At 41.5% G+C, this 19,403-nt stretch overlaps 1 protein-coding gene across 1 annotated transcript in view; it reads left to right on the top strand.

Annotated features, from left to right (window-relative positions):
- Nucleotides 1–3,797: 3,797 nt before the first annotated feature.
- Nucleotides 3,798–19,403, top strand: part of LOC135224376 (2-phosphoxylose phosphatase 1-like) — a 33,846-nt gene continuing 18,240 nt past the window's right edge. The window contains exon 1 of the mRNA XM_064263333.1: nt 3,798–3,870. The gene's annotated coding sequence lies outside the window, so the exon portion shown is untranslated. The remainder of the gene's footprint in view (nt 3,871–19,403) is intronic.

Genomic DNA, 19,403 nt, shown 5'->3' with positions numbered 1-19,403 from the left:
ATACTTGACAAGACGAAACGCATTTGTAAAAATATACGCAAGGCTTATTATATATATAGATTTCGTGCAACCTTCTGAGGACTTGATCACTAAACTAAAATGAGACAGCAATGGTGAAGAAATATAACAAAATACAAACAAAATGAAATTGGTTGGAAAGCCATAGGCTTTGTTTAAATGTTGACAAATTCATTTTATCCTTCTAATCAAGTATATGTACTATTTCTGTGGATCCTTCTGTATACGTGTGTGGGAGTACTACCTATGTGTGTGTATTACAGCACTATAAAATTAAGACTTGCTAAACAATTCATATTCTGCAAAATGTTTCGCTGTTACAACTTCTTTCCCTTCGCTCCCCATCGTTCATAGAGGCCTTTATTATTTACAAATTTAATTTCATACTCGATTTCACAGAGGAGGGAAAAAGGATGTATACGTAGTGCTTCTTAACGATTCCTTTAGCTATAGAAGACACCTTTGCTTACTTGTAATACAACTGGCTTCTTTTTCTGGTCCCACTCTACCGAAGGTGCTCTGCGAATTCAATTTTGCCTTATGCACAATTGTCAAACGGAGCACTCCATTTTAACTGTGAAATCTACACTACCAAAACACTCAGAAAATAAGAATCTTTAGTTTTTCTTTTCTTGAATGGAATATACAAAATTAAGGCCAAACGTTAAACTCTGAGACCTATGAGGTCATTAAGCGCTGAAAGGGAAATGTAAGATATAAAAAGGTTTGAAAGGTGTAAGATGAGGAAAACCTCGCAGTTGTACTGTGAAACACTTGTTAGAGGGTGGAAAGTAAAAATGGAAGGAAGAGAATATGAACGGATGTACCTACATCTAAAGGAATGAAGGGGATTACAGTTAGAGGCTGAGAGACGCTGAAAGAATCTTCTGTCCCACAGTGTACTGCTTGAAGTATCCTAAGAAGGCACTACGCCCCTACGGTTTTTTTTTCCCGAATGACCTAATATTTTCAGTTCTGTATAACACTTTGTGAGTATTACTACCCCCAAAGCCGATCCAGCCTTGGTTACGCCTATGTATTATAGCTAGGACGATGCTGAGGTTTTAACAGTCCTAAACACAACCTTGAGCACCAATCTATGTCACTTCCGCCCCTCCTGCAAAAAAAAAAAAAAAAAAAAAAAAAAAAAAAAAAAAAAAAAAAAAAAAAAAAACTTCAGTAATAAAAACTACCGCAGAGATTGCTTAGCTTTTAAACATCAGTATACACTAGCTGAGAATTGGTGCACCTGAGTAGGGTTATTTGATCTGTGCAATTATTTTAATATGATCAATCATATTTTAATACAAAACTTGGCAAATTTATCCACAGACCTTCATTTTTTTCATCTATCTTGGAGGTGCGAAGAATGAATGATATCTATTAACGAGGAGGCGTTTGCAATAGGCAGATCTACTGCCGTGCTCAAGTGCTATAGCTACAGCTATTAGACACTTCAAAGACAAAATTAATCATAAAAGGCCAAAAAGAGTTGGTTGGGACCAGACACAACAAAATGAGACAACTTAGCTGAAAGGTCTGAATGAATTCTACCATGGGCGCCGGCAGCATATTTTCTAAGAGGGGCAAATTACACACACACACACACACACACACACACACACACACACAACACACACACACACACACATATATATATATATATATATATATATATATATATATATATATATATATATATATATGTGTGTGTGTGTGTGTGTGTGTGTGTGTGTGTTTGTGTGTGTATAACTGAATCACGAAAGTTAGGAACGTGATAAATCCATAAATAAAGATATATGCCACGAAGGAAAAATAAACGACGGAGTAACTGCGAGACCTTTCGACGTTTCCACGTCCTTTACTGAGCAGAACTGACATACATGGGACAAAAGACAAAACAAGAAGATATGTATAACTGACAGATAGGGATTATAAAGAGATTAGTACCTAGAATCCGACACACCTGGAAGAAGAGTAACCTTCCCAAACAAGCATAAACAATGGGTGCGATTAAAAGTTTAAGATAACCATCCCAGATACAAGGACAAGACAATTAAAGAATTATAGGTGACAGCTGTTCAGAACTTTGGTAAACAAAACCATGTTCACAATACATATTCACAATACAGGTTAGACATACATTACAACGAAGATAACTCAAAGGCAACTAATTTTTATTTAAGTCTGTAACTATATCTTTGAGGTCATTCTTAAACATGTTACAAATACAAGGGTCTAAATGAAAAAGGCCACGACTAACATTGAAATTACAATGAAAAGTAAGTTGTATTAAAGCAGATTCTAAAAGATTTCGTGATAAGACCTCTCTTGACCTTGCAATTACTGAACTACCAACCCAATTTATTCGGTGGTTGTTTTCACTTAAATGAATGAATATTGCATTAGATGTTTGCCCAGTTTTTACAGAATATTTATGCTGGCTTAGCCTTACGTCTAGGCCCTTGCTAGACTGTCCGAGATAAAATGAGGGACAATCCAAACATGGAATTTTATATGTTATGTTGTTGCTTTCTCTGGGGCTATTTTTTATTAACATTCCTTTTAGTGTGTTATTATAGGAGAAACAAGGTTGACATTAAAAGCTTTTAAATTGGTTTCAAATCCATTAAAAAAAAGGCAAACTGAGAATGTTCTTAAAATTTTCTTTCTGTGTGTTACTTACACTATAAAACTTTTTGTGGGCTTTATTATAAGAAATATCTAATATATGTGAAGGATAGCATAAGTCTTTCCCTATTTTTCTTATGTATTCAATTTCTTTATCCAATTATTGGGGACTGAAATTGCGCAATGCTCGTAAAAACATAGAAGAAAAATTGATATTTTTATGTTAAGATGGTGGCCTGAGAAGAAATAAACATAAGTTAAGTTGTTGGTCGGTTTCCTATAAATACTGAATTTACATTGAAATGGGTCTCTGTGTATAAAAAATCTAAGAAAATTATTTTTCCTTCGTGGCATATATCTTTATATATATATATATATATATATATATATGTATGTATATATATATATATATATATACATATATATATATATATATATATATATATATATATATATATATAAACAGTGCAACTGCGATGCCAATAATTTAAGTGAAGCAAGATGCGATAAAGTAAAAATAAAATGTTACATTGTTTTTTTTTTCAATAGTTCCATATACTGTTCAGCCGAATTCAAATATTTTTGGAAAGAACAACAGTTATATACTGTATACCAAATATTATACAATACATAAGGATACCTTTAATTTACTTAAACTGAAAGAATACATTATAAAATGGAAGGAAAACCAAGTGATGCAGTTAAATGTAATAAATGTTATTATATAGATTCTTCCAGGATTTCAGGGGGGGAATGCACCCCCTCTAGCCCTTATGTGCGGGCGCCAATGAATTCTACCGCATTTTACATTTTAATTTCAGTCTTAAGGTACATTTTATTTTTATACGATTAGTATTTTTGAATTATTTATTTTGAGGAATTAAATATTATCGTCGTCTTTCCTCGATATTTTCTTCTCTTAATGTTTATCTTTTTTGGTTTGTAAAAGGATCATAATGTTTATCATCATTGGTTTGTAAAGGGATCACATACTGGAGAAGCAGTTAATATTATTGTGATGATTATAAAATTCTAATATCAATAATCGCAATTTGTATCTTTTAAAATAATATATATCTAATGTAAAATTAATAAAATAGAAAGGGTCATCTTTTAGGTATAGAATATCTCTAATACAACCCGGATTTATTAGAGGTTCCTAAATGTCAACAATATCGGCGATCGCCGATCGAAAAATATATTGAATCAGCAAAATTCCCAGTATGTATACTTATGTTGTTTATGTTAATTTATTGTTATTGTTATTATAAAAAAATAGCAGTTATAGGACATTAGCAGTCATTTGTATCGCAAGTAAACTTGTTTATACTAACGCAACGCATTAATATTGTTAGTAGGTAGGATAGCTATCTTAGTCGTGAGGTTTTTTACTTGCCGTACGATAGGGGAATTAGGTAATTAATAAATATTTACCAAATTATCGCTGCTGTGTGTTAGTAGGTTATATGTATAACTACCTTACCGCAGATGAATATGATTTCGAGAAGTAGGCCTTTCCAGGTAGCTTAGCCTAATTAAAATTAGCCTAGCTATTACCTAGTTAGTACTAGGTATGCACGTTTAGGCTATCAGAAAAATACTAGGTACCTACTAGCCTAGCTACCTACCTACCTATCTAATGGGTATTACACAAGCCAGTTAAGAATTTTGTCGTCTAATCTTGGTAATTCTACAGAATTAGGCTAGTTCGGCACGGACTGCAAGGATCGTAACCGCGGATACGACATCCACTAGGGATTGGGGCATCCAATGTATACTATTTCGCCGTGTTTAGTACTGGCCCCTGGGGGTTAGTAGTATAATTACAGTCGTCCGAATAAATATTACTTAAAATTCTTGTTCAGGAGGTAAAACTGCAAAGAAAACCACAACTGCCATAGTTTAGGCCACTGCGGAATAGTACCCTAGATCTATCCTAATCTGGACGACTAAGGTAGCCTAATGGTTACTTAGTTGGGCTACTTAGTAATTTCCTTCCAAAATATTTAGGTTACACTACCATAAGCTAACTAGGGGAAACAACCGACTGGACTAGCTGAGCCACTTTCTACCACGTTTGAGGCCACCCTCCGAAGAAGTACTTTAACACGTCCTGACACTTGAGATGGTCATCAGTCATGAGATGTTGGTAGTGAGAGCAAGAGCGCGAGACCTCTACTCTCCTTTTGAAGTAAGTATTTTCTCTAAAGTTAGAAATTAAGGCCATAAGTTGGGCCCTATGCAGTGCACACTACCCCCAGGACACTTTCAAAGTTTTTACTTAGGTATATCTGTAAATATTTCGAAGATTGACGCCATCTTAATGTTTGCGGAGTTGCTTGTGTCAACAAACTTCCCATTTCCTGTGCTAAATCCGCACACCACTTGTACCCATAGACACTGGGGCACTTTCATCACAACAATCGTAAACACCCACTTCCAACCACTACTTTTTTAAGGAAACTACGATTTTTGGTAGAAGAAGAAGAAGAAGAAGCGTGCACTAGATAATTATTTAAATAAATAGTTAAACGGCAGTATAAGGTCATGAATTGCATAAATATTTTTATATATTCATGATTATTAATTTGAAAATATCGTTGTTCGTTGTTGAAAAAGTAACTAGATTCCTGACTCAAATATCAACAGTTTTGCTTGTGAACGGTACCTCCGGCGTTCTTCGCGCTCTTCAATTGTTTATCAGTGTTGCCAATTGCTATGTGTTTACCCTCCAAACTGGGTATAAGACTTACACAAAACCAGGGAAATAAGTGAAATTAGGGTATCTATTTGTAGTATATATACATATTAGAGCAATTTTATCATTACTGCATTACTATGGCAACTAGAATTCATGGAAACAGTTTGTAAATGCATCTGCGTATGTGAGAAGCTTCACTAAATTGGCAACGATGAAATTTTGCCGTCATCTGCTCGTGTCTACTTTAGAAATATATCTGTAATTTTTCAGGGTTAATGTGGTTGCAAAAAAGGGATAATAGACAAGAATCAAAATAAACATTTTGAAATAATAAAGTAAAGTTAAACTAAATAATAATTGAGGTAAACAATTAAGGGAATAAAGCTTTGCACCTCATAAACAGTGTAGTCGTGTGCTGCCCACAACTGTTTGTGGAGTGAGCGCTTAGGAACCAGGAACAGCAATGTAGTTCAAGTGCAATTTGGAGTGAATTAAGACCAAAATGTGTATAATTACAATCAAATAAGCACTGTGGAGTTTCAGTTGTGATGGCAGGAAGGATAAAACCACCGATTGCAAGGTAAAAATGAATTTCAGTTCAAACCATGACCCTGGGAATAAGAAGTTTCATACTTTCACTAATATAGGCAACAAAATGTTGTTTTATTGTGCTGATTACAACTGCAATCTTGAGTAAGATCAATAAATGTTACATATACTATATGCTAATATTGTTCAAATGAGTGCTGGGAAAGCTGGGAAGGACGTGAAATCCATGCCGGTTACGAATAGCATCTCAATCTGTCGAGGCCATATTGGATTTAAAAACTGCCTTGAAAACATATTTTACGAAGACTTCACATTCTTATTTTAGTTCATATGGCGCTTTCATATATCACATTATGTTGACGAAACTTCAATCTTTTTAATGGATGCTTAAAGATGTAATTGTATTCTTGTTTCACCAATTAAATATTGAGCAAATAGGGCTGATCCACCTGATGACAATGGATCAAAGGTGGTGTTTCCCCCTATCTTGGGAGACAACCACTTTATTTATGTACCACCTCAGCTTAAGGCTAATGCTAACATCATTGAAGACTTGTCCTACCCAATGTAATGCATCTATACATAGAAAGATTGGGAAAGTCAGAAGTATCTCATTTAGGGTGCAGTTTTCCACCTGATAAGGGGCTTTGTATCTCAAATAACTTTGTAAATAAAAAATTTCAGATATCGTTGTGAAATATCATGGAGTGTTTAATGCATGGTGGTAGTGAGTGGACATGCTTGACTGGTGTTCCCATGTATAAAGCTAATAAACACTATAATTTTTTTCTTTCACTCAAATTGTTCATGTTGCACAAGGAGAAACCAATCAGTAGAAAATATGATTGTCAGTAATGCATTACAGCTTCTACTAGTATGATTTGTCTCTGTTGCTGATTTGGTAAAGGAAAAGATATCCATAGGTTTGGATAGGATATGAATTAGATAGTACATGGTATCATTGAAAGTGTGTTTTCTTAGATGGTCTCAGTGAATATAATAACATCAGGAAATTGACATGGCTATGCCTAACTTGTATTGATGGGCTTCATTCAATGAAGGATGAATTGGTGGGTCTAAAAAGTCAACTACATATAATGAGCGATGATCTACGAAGGCGAGATGTGATTACTGAGCAGAATGAAAAAATTGTTGTACTTTAGTGTGTGCAGGGTGTCACAATGAACTTTCATTATGTAATTGACTCAAAGATTGAGAATATTGTGAAGTAGATGGAAATGGTAAGAATTGAAATGAAGAAGCTGGTAGCTTTTACTCTAGAGGATAAATTATGCAAATATACAGTGGTACCTCGACATACGAAAGGCTCAACTTACAAAAAATTCGAGTTATGAAAGCAAATACGAAGATTGTTTTGGCTCTGTATACGAAAATAGTTCAGGATACGAAAGGTTGTTGCTGTAAAGTCCCGAGATTCACCCTGACCACCGATAACAATTTTAAAACTCGCGCGCCACCAACTGAGTAGACTCGCCACCATCCTCCCGCTCTCCCATTGGTTCCTGATGCTAGTCACCGCCATAAGGTCCTGCTCTCCTGTTGGTTAGCATCTCTCCCATCATGCATCTATGTAGCGGCGTGCTTTTTTAGCCACTTGGTACCAGCATCGTTTCTATATGCACGCCGAATTTGTTCGTTCTATACGATTTCGTTTATTAACGTAAATTCATTAGTGATTTCATTGTATTACTACTTTATCGTGTTGTGTGAGAACTTTAGTAACTACATACGTATACGTACATAACTTAATTACGTACAGTATATACGTAGTCATGGGTCCCAAGAAAGTTGAAGTTCACGGAAAGAAGAGTATGCTTTCTTTGGAGACAAAGATGGAGATAATCAAGAAGTATGAACCTGGCATGCGATTGAGTGTGATCGCCAAGGAATATGGCCGAAATCCGTCTATGATAGGCACCATCCTTAAGCAGAAGGAAGCCATCAAAGCAGCTACACCTTCCAAGGGCGTGATTATTTTGTCTAGCAAGAGGAGCCACGTGCACGACGAGATGGAAAGGCTGCTTCTTGTCTGGATAAAAACCAAAGAAATCGCTGGCAATACGATAACCAAGATGGCAATCTGCCACATAACAAGACCAGTGCTATTTTCGGCGATTTGATTGCCCAGGCCAAAGACGACGGAGGAGAAGGGACATCGACGCCAACCCCAGACTTCAAGGCTTCACATGGGTGGTTTGAAAAATTCCATAAACGGACTGACATCCATTCGGTGGTGCAGCATGGGGAGACAGCCAGCTCGGATGTGAAAGCGGCCGAAGCCTTTATTAAGATGTTCGACGAGATGACGATCAACGAAGGCTACAGTTCTCGGCAAGTCTTCAAGTGTGATGAGACTGGCCTTTTTTGGAAAAAAATGCCTTGTCGGATGTACATCACGGAGGAAGAGAAGAAGCTACCCGGGCATAAGCCTATGAAAGACAGGCTTACGCTCGCACTTTGTTCCAACGCCAGTGGGGATTCCAAGGTGAAGCCCCTACTTGTCTATCATTCGGAGACTCCTCGAGCCTTCAAGGCCCACAAAGTGCTAAAGGAGAAGCTTCCAGTGATGTGGAGGGCTAATGCGAAAGCCTGGGTAATGAGACTTTTGTTCACCGGGTGGGTAAATCTGTTTTTCGGCCTGACAGTGAAGAAATTCTTGGAAGAGAAGCGCTTCCCTCTGAACTCTGAAATGTCTGCTGGTGTTGGACAATGCCCCTGCTCACCCTCGTGGCCTCGAGGAAGATATCTTAGCAGAGTATTCTTTTATCGAGGTTCTTTATCTTCTGCCTAACACCACCCCTCTCCTCCAGCCCATGGACCAGCAAGTGATATCGAACTTCAAGAAGCTGTATGCGAAACATCTTTTCAAGAGATTCGACATCACCGATACCACAAACCTCACCTTGTGTGAATTTTGGAAGGAGCATTTCGATGTTGTGATAAGCATCTGACTCATCGACCCAGCTTGGCAGGAGGTTTCGAGGCGAACCTTGAATTCTTCGTGGAGGAAACTCTGGGCTGATGCTGTATCCGCCTGAGACTTCGAGGGATTCGACGTGGGTGAAGCTGGTGCAGATTCAGAAACAGTTGACAATCCTGAAACTGTTTTGCAACCAGATCTTGACGAGATTGTTGCACTCGGCAAGTCCATGGGGCTGGTCGTCGACGAGGGCAACATCAATTACCTTCTCGAGGAGCACCAAGAGGAGCTTACGACAGATGACCTGAAGGAGTTGGAGGCCATGCAACATAACGTCGTTCAAGAAGAGTTCTCTAGCAGCGGTGAGGAAGAGGAGGACGACCCTATGACAACGGCAGAAATTAAGGATGCTCTAGCTGCTTTTCATAAGGTGCAATCATTTATAGAAAAGAGACACCCCGAAAAGGCTTACACAGGTCATATGGTTGCGCAGTTCAATTACGTTTGCCTGAGTCGATTCAGGAACATTGTGAAAAGTACGCAAAAGTAATCTTCCTTGGATAGTTATTTTTTTAAAGAGGCCTTTAGTAGGAGTAAGCAAAAAGCAAGATCCAATTGATACTGAAGAAATTGAAATTTTGTAAAAAAAAAAAAAAAAAAAAAGTAAAGCATACAAAAAAAATGTAAAAATGAAAAAAAGACAAAAAAAATTTAATTTTAAGTTTTTTGTAAAGTTAAGTGTTAAGGTTTTGTTGATGTTTTTCGTAAAGTTTAGTTTATGTTTCCTGACATTTTTAATGTGTTTCGTTAAGTTAAGTGTATGTACTACGTAACAGATTTTCTGCCATTTGTCCTCCTCCTCTGTTGCCACTTTTGGGGATAGCCTCACTTGAATGGTAAGGTTCCGCATTTTACTACATATGTACGTATAGTATTTCTTGTTTACTATGTTTACTAATACACTTTATTTACAGGTACATATTAGTAGTACATACGTATTAAGTTAGGTATTGAATGGTCCAAATTGTTGTATTTCATTGTTTATTGGTCAATTTAGCTTTATTATAAAATTTACTGGGTTGTTTTTGTAGGGCTTGGAACAAATTAGGCAATTTACATGTAAAATGCGGTTCAAGATACGAAAAGCTCAGGTTATGAAGGCCGCTTCGGAACGTATTAACTTCGTATGTCAAGGTACCACTGTATGGTCAAAGAAAAGAATTTTGTAGTAATAACATTGGGAGAAGCTTTAGGAGAAATGATTGAGAAGGAAACTGGGGTTGCCGATGCCGGTAAGGATATTCCAGTTACATATTAATATGAATTCTACCTCAAAGAGTAATTTGGGGATGCAAGCAGTTGAGATGTGGCAGTGCCCACCAGGATACATAACAGTATAGAAGGTGCTGAAGCAAGGATGATTGGGAACCTGAAACAAAAATAATGATCTGTAACATCTGTAATGGGGATGATGGTGTAGTTGAGGCATTAGTTGATAGAAACCACTTTCTAAAGTCTATCCAGATATAAAAGCAAAGATAAAGTGGGTATTTAGTAAATCTGCTGCAGGTGGGACTACCCACTATGTTCTAAAATGTGAACCTGAGATTTGCAAGGCAATATGTGAGAATGGTGATGAGGTTGCCTTACAGTTGGGAACATATTGCATGCATGAAAGATGTTATGTGCTTATTTCAGAAGGATTGCAAATAAAAAAGAAGATAAGAATCTTTGGCAGTTTTGGTGGTAACCTCATAATAGAGGAATGAATGCAACTTGGGTGAAGTAAAGTGTATAAATTGTTCAAGACAGAAAAAACAAGACACTGCACATCGAGGGAACTTGAGAAACTGTGAAACTTTTGATGAGGAAATAATGAAAATAGTAGCGATCACTGATAATGGATATACATATAAGTGTAAGTGTCTTAGAACGTGGATTGACAAATGGAATTTCTTAGACATATTAGTGGTTACTGAAATTTAACATGATGCTATTGCTGCTATATAAGTGTAATTATGTGGATTTGATAATTAATATGGGATGTGCTGTATAATAAAAGACAAAAATCTCAGAATGTATCTACATTAATATGTATGTATATGATAAACTGAGTTTGTGGGTCTTGCAGAGTGCACCCAGTGGAGTAGGACTCTAGAAAAAAAAAAAGATAGTGAACAGTAATCAGATGCAGCCTACTGTAATCTCACCTAGCCAGTGCTGCTCTATAAGGATTTGGGAGAGTTGACTTTGCACCCCTTGGAAGTTGTATAACTTTAACAATGGTGGCATCTCCTACTTGACCCCCTTTCCCAATTTTCCTTAAACTTACTCCTTAGTACTTTGTTTTTGTTTAAGTAATTTACTAAGTAATTACATTGCTAAGAATTTCTAAGTACCAGTTGCTAAAATTTGAAAATTGCGGTAGTGATTCATGTGTTTCTGCGTAGGTCAGTACCCCGCCCACTACGGGGGAATAGGTAAACAACTCGGTAAAGAAGGTCAATTTAATTTCTACTGGCTTCCAACAAAGGTTGTAATTGGTAGCTTTCTTTGAATCTGGATTTCATTGTTCACTGTGAGTACCCAGTACCATCGGTAAAGTACTCTGATCCTTATGTCACATCCATTCAACGTTTATTAACTAGTCAGGCGTAATTAACAGTACTTGACCAGTTTAAGATTTTTAGTCTGTTATTTTGAGATTTTCTCTAGCGATGTATGATTAGTAAGTGGAGTATCTGTTTTTGTAGCAAAGGCTGCAATACACTGATAACTTCAGCAAAGTATGTATGATTCCCATTCTGTTTGTGTTAGATGTAGGGGTCAAGTTTGCATTATTGATTTAACTTGTAGTGAGTGTATAGGCTGAGATGAAAAACAGTGGAGGGTTCTGTCTTCTTACCATTCAAAGTTAGAAAAAGATAGGAATCGTAAGGCTACTGCTAGGTACGAAAGGTCATTAGCTAGCCAGGAATCTTCCTCTGAAGTGCCTGTGATTTCTGTTTTGTCCCCCAAACCCAGTCTTTCCTCTTTCCCACCTAATCCTGTTCATGACTCCAATGCTTCTGATCCCATTACCAGCGCCTCAGTGGCGTGGTTGGTATGGTCTTTGCTTGCCACCTCGGTGGCCGCAAGTTCAATTCTCAGACATTACATTGAGGGGCCATAGATATGTATTTCTGGTGATAGAAGTTCACTCTCAACAGGGTTCGAAAGTCACGTAAAGCCGTTGGTCCCGTTACTGAATAACCACTGGTTCCATGCAATTAAAAAACAACATACAAACAAACAAACAAAAGATCCCAGTGCCATTGCCAGTCTCAATGCAAAGTTTGAGCTGTTAGTTAACTCTATGGCTCAGCTAGGTGAGTCAGTGCATATGCTTTTCAATAAAGAAAAAAGTAAAGTGTTAGTAGAGGAGTTGGCGGTACATCCTGCCGATTCTCCTAGACAAAGGTCCCTGACATACTCCTCCTCACCTGGGAGAAGTCATACCGGAGGCCTCAGGGAGGTCAGTGGGGTCTGTCCACGGGCAGTCAGCCCCTCAGTCTCACCTGTAGGTGTTTTCCAGGTAGCGAAAGACAGCCATTGGAAAGGTGTCTTGGATAGTGGTCATTGTCTTTCTTCAAGCTTGGATTCGTCAAGTCCAGAGAAATGGCACCAATGGCAGGATAGAGAATTCCAGACCACTGAAAAGGTCTGCAATGGACTCTTCTTGTGCCCATTAGGTACTGCTTAAGAAGGTAAAGGAGGTTAAACCTTCTTGTAGTTTCTGGGATAGCCCAGAGACCTTTTCTTTGTCTAATTCTGGTAAACTTCAGGAAGGAGACTTTTCCTGACCTGTAGCAAGACGTAAGTGTTTGAGTTCGATTTGCGCTTCAGCGCCAGTGTCAACTTTGGCTCTTCAAGTTGTACTAGTTACGACTCACGAGCAGCTTAGTAGGTACCTATTCCCCGGTTGTGGGCTGGTACCGACCTTCACCGAAACAAAAGAATCGCTACCACGATTTTCAGATTTTAGCTACCGGTACTGAGAAATTCTTAGCTATGTAATTATTTGGTAAGTACAGTGGTCCCCCCGTATTCGCGGGGGATGCGTACCAGACCCCCCCGTGAATAGTTAGAACCCGCGAATGTTTGGAACCCCTATAAAAATGCTAAAAACAGCCTATTTTGTTAGTTAAAACTCAAGAAAAACCCACTAAAAATTTTCCTACATGGTTTTTTTAATAGTTTTATCACAAAAAGTGCATTTTATGATGAAATTCATCAAAAAAACTAGGAATTTGTGGATATTTATCATAGAAAAATACCGCGAATGCGCGAATTTTCCGCGAATAATGCAGGGAAATGTTCCTGAGAGAAATCCGCAAATGTGTGAGTCCGCGAATCTGGAGAACGCGAATACGGGGGGTCCACTGTATAAACAAAACATTATTTTTGTACATGAACTTCCCTGACAGATATATACTTAGCTATAGTCTCCGACGTTCCCGACAGAATTTCAAATCTCGCGGCACACGCGACAGGTAGGTCAGGTGGTCTACCTTACCCGCCGCTGGGTGGCGGATGTACGAACCACTCCCGTTTGCTTGTCAGATTTTTCTCTGTCGCGGGAACGATAACAACTGTTGTCGGTTCCTCTCGATAGTTTTTCGATTCTCGCTTGCCTGGAGTTAATTTGGACTTCTTTTTGGTGACGTTATTCGCTTTGTTTGGCTTGGCATAAAAGTACCTTGATTGTGGACCGGTTTGATTTTGATTTTGATTTTCTTTAACGATGTCTGACCTAGATTCAGTAGTTAAAACTTCGGTTTTGTTTAGGGTTTGCGTGAATGAAGGATGTAAGGTGAGGTTGCCGAAAGCTTCGGTAGACCCTCACACGGTTTGCATGAAATGCAGGGGGAATGAATGTTCTTTTGCTAACCCTTGTAGTGAATGTAAGGGATTGAATGAAGAAGAATATAAGGCTCTCTCTTCTTATGTTAGGAAGTTGGAACGTGATAGAGTGCGTAAGGCTTCCTCTAGAAGTTCTAGTAGATCTAGAATGAGTGAGTTGGATGTGGATCCTAATACTAACGTAGAATTAGAACCTTCTTCCCAAGTTGCAGCCCCTGCTCCCCGCACCGAAGCTGAAGATTCGCCTTCGGAGGCGGCAGCTCTGAGAGCCACGATTCTTTCTATGGATCAGAAGATTCGTCAGTTGGAAGGTAAGGAGAGTGTTAGTGATCAGTGCAGTGTCCCCAGTGTTGTGGAGGGTGCGTCTGACCGGCTCCTTAGTGCCTCTAGGCCTAGACCTCTTCCAGACTCCCAGTTCCAGTGGAGTAGGAAAGTCGAAAGCCGCAAGAGGGCTAGGGAGAACCCCCACCGGTCAGGCGTCCCCTCGGCAGATCCTGAAGTACGCTCCCAGGCTGCCTCGGATCGCTACAAGAAGGAGCTCCTACGCCATTGCTTCTCCCCGGATGCGTCGCGCCCGTTGAAGAGGGCTTGGAAGGCTCCCTGCAGTCCTTTGGCTTCTAGTTCGGAGGTTTTCCCGGAAGAATCGTCGGTGGAGGCGAAGAAACCCAAGAAATCCTGTGATCGTTCTTCTTCTCGCGCTCCTCGCTCTGCGCCTGCATCCGAGGAAGAACAACAAGATTCTCCTACGAGAGTACTCGCGGGACTTCAAGCTCAGATCACGGCGCTAGCAGATTCTTTAGCAGTTAGATCACGTAGGAAGAAGGATGTTTCTCTTCCGATCAAGAGATCTAGGCGCCGCTCTTCAGAGGATCGTTCTCCTCTTTTTAGGCGTTCTCCTTCATATGGGGAGGTTTCGTATGAAGGTAGGGGCTCACGTGAGCGCCCTCGCTCTTCTGGCTCTCTTTCGACTGCAAGGCGCCAAACATCGGTAGGACGCTTTATGGAGAAAGAAGTTTTTTCTCCAGATTGGATTCCCGCTTCCGGTAGGCGCACTGCACCTGCTCATCACGCTATTTCTTCAACTCCCTCGCGTGGGACTTCTCCATCCAGCAGCCTCAAGACCTCAAGAACGGCGCCCTTATACAAGTAGGCGTTCTTCTTCCAGATGTCTCTCTCCTCGAGTGTCGGATCGTGACTTCTCTCCTTACAGGCGTCAAGAGTCTGGTAGGAGTCGTGTGCATGATAGACGGCCTGCTGTTAGCCGCTCCCTGCAAGGTAGGCGCCAAGAGCCTACTGCACATCGATCTCCTAGTAGGCGCTTGTCTCTTTTAAGGCGTCATACTCCTGATTATTCTCCTCGGGGCAGACAACAAGAGTCTTTCAAGCGCCCTTCTCCGTGTAGGCGCTCTCCCGCTTCTAGGCGCACTACTCCTGACCGTTCGTCTCTTGGTAGGCACCAGGAATCTCGGAAGCGCCCTTCGCCAGGTAGACGCTCGTTAGCTTTGAAGCGCCCTTCGCCAGGTAGACGCTCGTTAGCTTTGAAGCGCCCTTCTCCTGAATGTTACCCTCTTGTTAGACGTCAAGAGTCTCGCAAGCAGCCTTCTCCTAGTAGGCGCATTTCGCCTGCCAGTCGAACTTCCGTTGATCGTACTCAACTGGACAGGTATGGAGAGCCGTTCAAGCGCTCGGCTCCCGATAGGCGCTCTTCTCCTGGCAGCCGCTCGCCTCAGGATAGACGCAAAGAGTCTAGCAGGCGCTCGCCTCCTCGTAAGCGCCCTGTGGATGTTTCCAAGGATTCTCGGAGTAGGAGCCCTACCTCTCCTTCTGCTGAGGTTCCGTCTACCTCGAAGAGGGAGTCTCATCGTAGACAACCCAGATCCCATCGTTCTCCAGTGGATGTGAACTCTTCTAAGAGAGGGCGTTCTCCAACCTCTCTCGCTCAACTCCTACTAGGATCCCTTCGTCACCTAAGGATCTACGCGCTCGCCTCGACAAGACTCCTAGAAGGTTTCGGATGAGGAACCGAACACTTCTGCTGCTGTGTCTTCTTACAAGAAGCTTACAGAGCTACTTTTGCAAGTTTTTGGGGATTCCCTTACTCCTACGGCTCCTCCTCCTCCTCACTCACTTTTTTCAACGGCGAAGACAGCGAAGAGTTCTTCTTGTGTGAGGATGAAGCCAACTCTTTCAATGAAGAAGGCACTGAGGAGTTTTGGTTCCTGGATGGCTTCCAAAGAAGAAGCGGGGAAAACGATGTTCGCTTTTCCTCCTTCGAAGTTATCAGGACGCGCTGGTTTCTGGTACGAAACAGGAGAGTCCTTAGGATTGGGTCTACCGTCTTCGGCTGATTCGGATTTTTCGGCGCTGGTAGATTCGACAAGGAGAGCTGCCCTTAACTCTGCTAAGACGACTTGGGCAATGAATGAACTGGATCACATGCTAAAAGGCATGTTTAGAGTGCTGGAAGTATTTAACTTCCTTGATTGGTCGTTGGGGGTCCTAGCCAAGAAAATTGAAGTGCCAGAGTCATTTTCGCCAGAAGATCTCATGTGTGTTTTGTCTTGTATGGACAAGTCGGTAAGAGACGGAGCGAGTGAAATCGCCTCCCTGTATGGGGCCAGGATCGTGAAGAAGAGGTCTGTTTATTGTTCCTTCTTAACGAAGTCTGTCTCCCATGCCGGTCTTCTTTGCTGTTTGCTCCCCTGTCTGCTCAGTTGTTCCCTAAACATCTAGTGCAGGACATTTCGAGATCGCTTTCGGCTAAAGCCACCCAGGACCTTTTGCCACAAGTCGGCAAGAAAACCTCGCCCTTCCTTCCCTACCAAGGCTAAGAAGGAAAAGTCAAGTGTTCGAGAACCCTTTCGAGGGGCGTCTTCCTCAAGAACCTCTACGTTTAGAGGTCGTAGACCTTCAAGAAGGGGTAAGACTTTCGCCAAGTCTGTTAAAGCCCCCAAATAACTTGCAAGTCCTTCAAACAACGGTGGGCGCCAGACTCTTAGAGTTTGCAGAAGTCTGGGACCAAAAAGGGGTGGATCCTTGGACCCTTTCTATTTTGAGGAGAGGTGCCTCATCCCTTTCGTCGAAAGACCTCCCTTGACGACCATCCAAGGGAACTGACAGCCAGGTACAGAGACCCCATCATGAATCAAGCTCTCCATCTAGCAGTAGATCAGATGCTGGAGAAGGGGGCTATCGAACTAGTGACAGACCATCGTTCATCGGGCTTCTACAACCGCCTTTTCCTAGTTCCGAAGTCCTCAGGGGGATGGAGACCGGTGTTGGACGTAAGGCCCTGAACTTCTTTCGTAGAAAAGAAGAAGGTCACGATGGAAACGCCTTCATCAGTGCTGGCAGCACGCTTCGTCCAGGGGGACTGGATGGTTTCCTTGGACTTACAGGACGCTTACTTCCACGTACCGATCCATCCTTCCTCGAGGAAGTTTCTCAGATTCATGATGGGGGGGAAAATTTTTCAGTTCAGGGCTCTGTGTTTCGGCCTCTCGACGGCCCCTCAAGTGTTCACGGGGATTTTGAGGAATGTGGCTCAATGGCTTCATTTGAAAGGGGTGAGGATATCCATGTACCTCGACGATTGGCTAATAAGGGCCAATTCAGAAGATCGTTGTTTGAAGGACTTACAAGTAACTCTAGAATTGACGAAGGCGGGTGGGCTTCTCGTCAATTTCAAGAAGTCGTCACTAATTCCCGAGCAAGAGTGTGTGTATCTCGGGATACAGATGAACTCTCTGAGTTTTCGGGCCCTCTCAGGAAAGGATAGCCCGAGGATTCGAGAGAGTAACAAAACCTTCCTAGGAAAGAAGTATGCACAGTGAGGGAGTGGATGAGTCTGCTGGGATGCTCTCCTCGCTGGAAGCAATTCGTTTCCCTAGGAAGGTTGCACCTGAGACCGCTCCAATTCTTTCTTTCATGCGGAATTGGAGTTCGTCGTTCTCAGGATTTGACGTTCTCCCTGTCGTTATCCCAGGATGTCAAGAAACATCTATGTTGGTGGACAGATCCCAACCTCTTTGCGAAGGGACTGTCTCTTCAATTCCAGACCCCCAACCTGGTGTTGTTCTCCGACGCGTCGGACACGGGGTGGGGGGTAACCCTGGGAACCAGCGAAGTGTCAGGTACCTGGGTGGGGGACCAGGTAGCCTGGCACATCAACAGAAAGGAGTTGATGGCTGTGTGGTTGGTTCTGAAGGCTTTCGAGCCCAAAGTCATAAGATCGGTAGTGCAAGTCAACGCGGACAACACTACAGCTCTGGCATATATCGAGGAAACAGGGGGGGTGACGCATTCCTTCTCCCTGTACGAGACAGCAAGAGACCTTCTTCTGTGGGCAGAAGAAAGAAGGGGGAATCAAGCTTCTCACCAGGTTCGTGCAGGGAGAAAGGAATGTAAGAGCAGATCTCCTCAGCAGGAAAGATCAGGTCCTTCCCAAGAGGCTGGATCCCTACTGCTCTCCGATATCGGATCCAGAGGCATTAGCAATAGATGCTCTTCTTCTAGACTGGAGCGGACTTGACGTCTACGCGTTTCCCCCCTTCAAGATCCTGGGGCTAACCATCAAAAAGTTCGTAGAGTCCGATTCAACGAGAATGACCTTAATTGCTCCCTTTTGGCCGGCCCAAGAATGGTTCACAGAGGTACTGGAATGGTTGGTGGACCTTCCAAGATCGCTCCCGCTAAGGAGCGATCTACTCAGACAACCCCACTTCGACAGGTACCACAAAAATCTCCTCGCTCTCAGTCTGACTGGCTTCAGACTGTCCAAAGTTTGGTCAGAGCGAAAGGCTTTTCAGCAACAGCTGCTAAAGCAATCGCAAGAGCGAGGAGACCTTCCACCTTGCGTGTATACCAGTCAAAGTGGGATGTCTTCAGACGTTGGTGCAAGAGGAAGAACTTTTCCTCTTCCAGTACCTCTGTGACCCAAATTGCGGATTTCCTTATTTTCCTCAAAGAAGAATGTCATCTTGTTGTGTCAACTATTAAGGGATACCGCAGTATGTTGGCGGCGGTATTTCGGCATAGAGGCTTAAATATATCCGATGATAAGGACCTGCATGATCTTATTAGATCATTTGAAACCATTAAGCATCCTCATGTGGTACCGAACTGGAATCTAGACGTAGTTCTACAATTCCTTGGATCGTCTAGATTCGAACCTCCTGGCTTAGCCTCTTTCAAGGATCTGACGAAGAAGGCTATCTTCCTTTTGGCCCTAGCTACAGCTAAGAGGGTGAGTGAGCTCCAAGCTATTGAGGGCAATGTAGGGTTTAAGGAAGATTCTATGGTGTGTTCGTTTCTTCCAGGTTTCCTTGCAAAGAATGAAAACCCATCACGCCCTTGGCCCAGGAGCTTTGAAGTTCGTAGTTTATCTTTTCTAGTAGGGAAGAGCCTGAAAGAACTCTTTGCCCTATGAGAATTATGAAGTATTTCCTTAAGAGGAAGGAACAACTTAAGGCTAATCAAGATGTGCTTTGGTGCTCCGTAAAGGACCCCACTCGGCCCATGTCGAAGAATGCTCTTTCCTTTTTTCTGAGAAGCCTTATTACAGAGGCACATGTTGCCTGTAAGGAAGAACATTTATTTTTAGACTACTGAAAGTGAAAGCTCACGAGGTGAGAGCCATTGCAACTTCGCTTGCATTCAGAA

Source organism: Macrobrachium nipponense, chromosome 12 (genome assembly GCF_015104395.2).
Source record: "Macrobrachium nipponense isolate FS-2020 chromosome 12, ASM1510439v2, whole genome shotgun sequence".
In the NCBI taxonomy this organism is placed as follows: domain Eukaryota; kingdom Metazoa; phylum Arthropoda; class Malacostraca; order Decapoda; family Palaemonidae; genus Macrobrachium; species Macrobrachium nipponense.
This window is presented reverse-complemented; position numbering and strand designations above follow the sequence as displayed.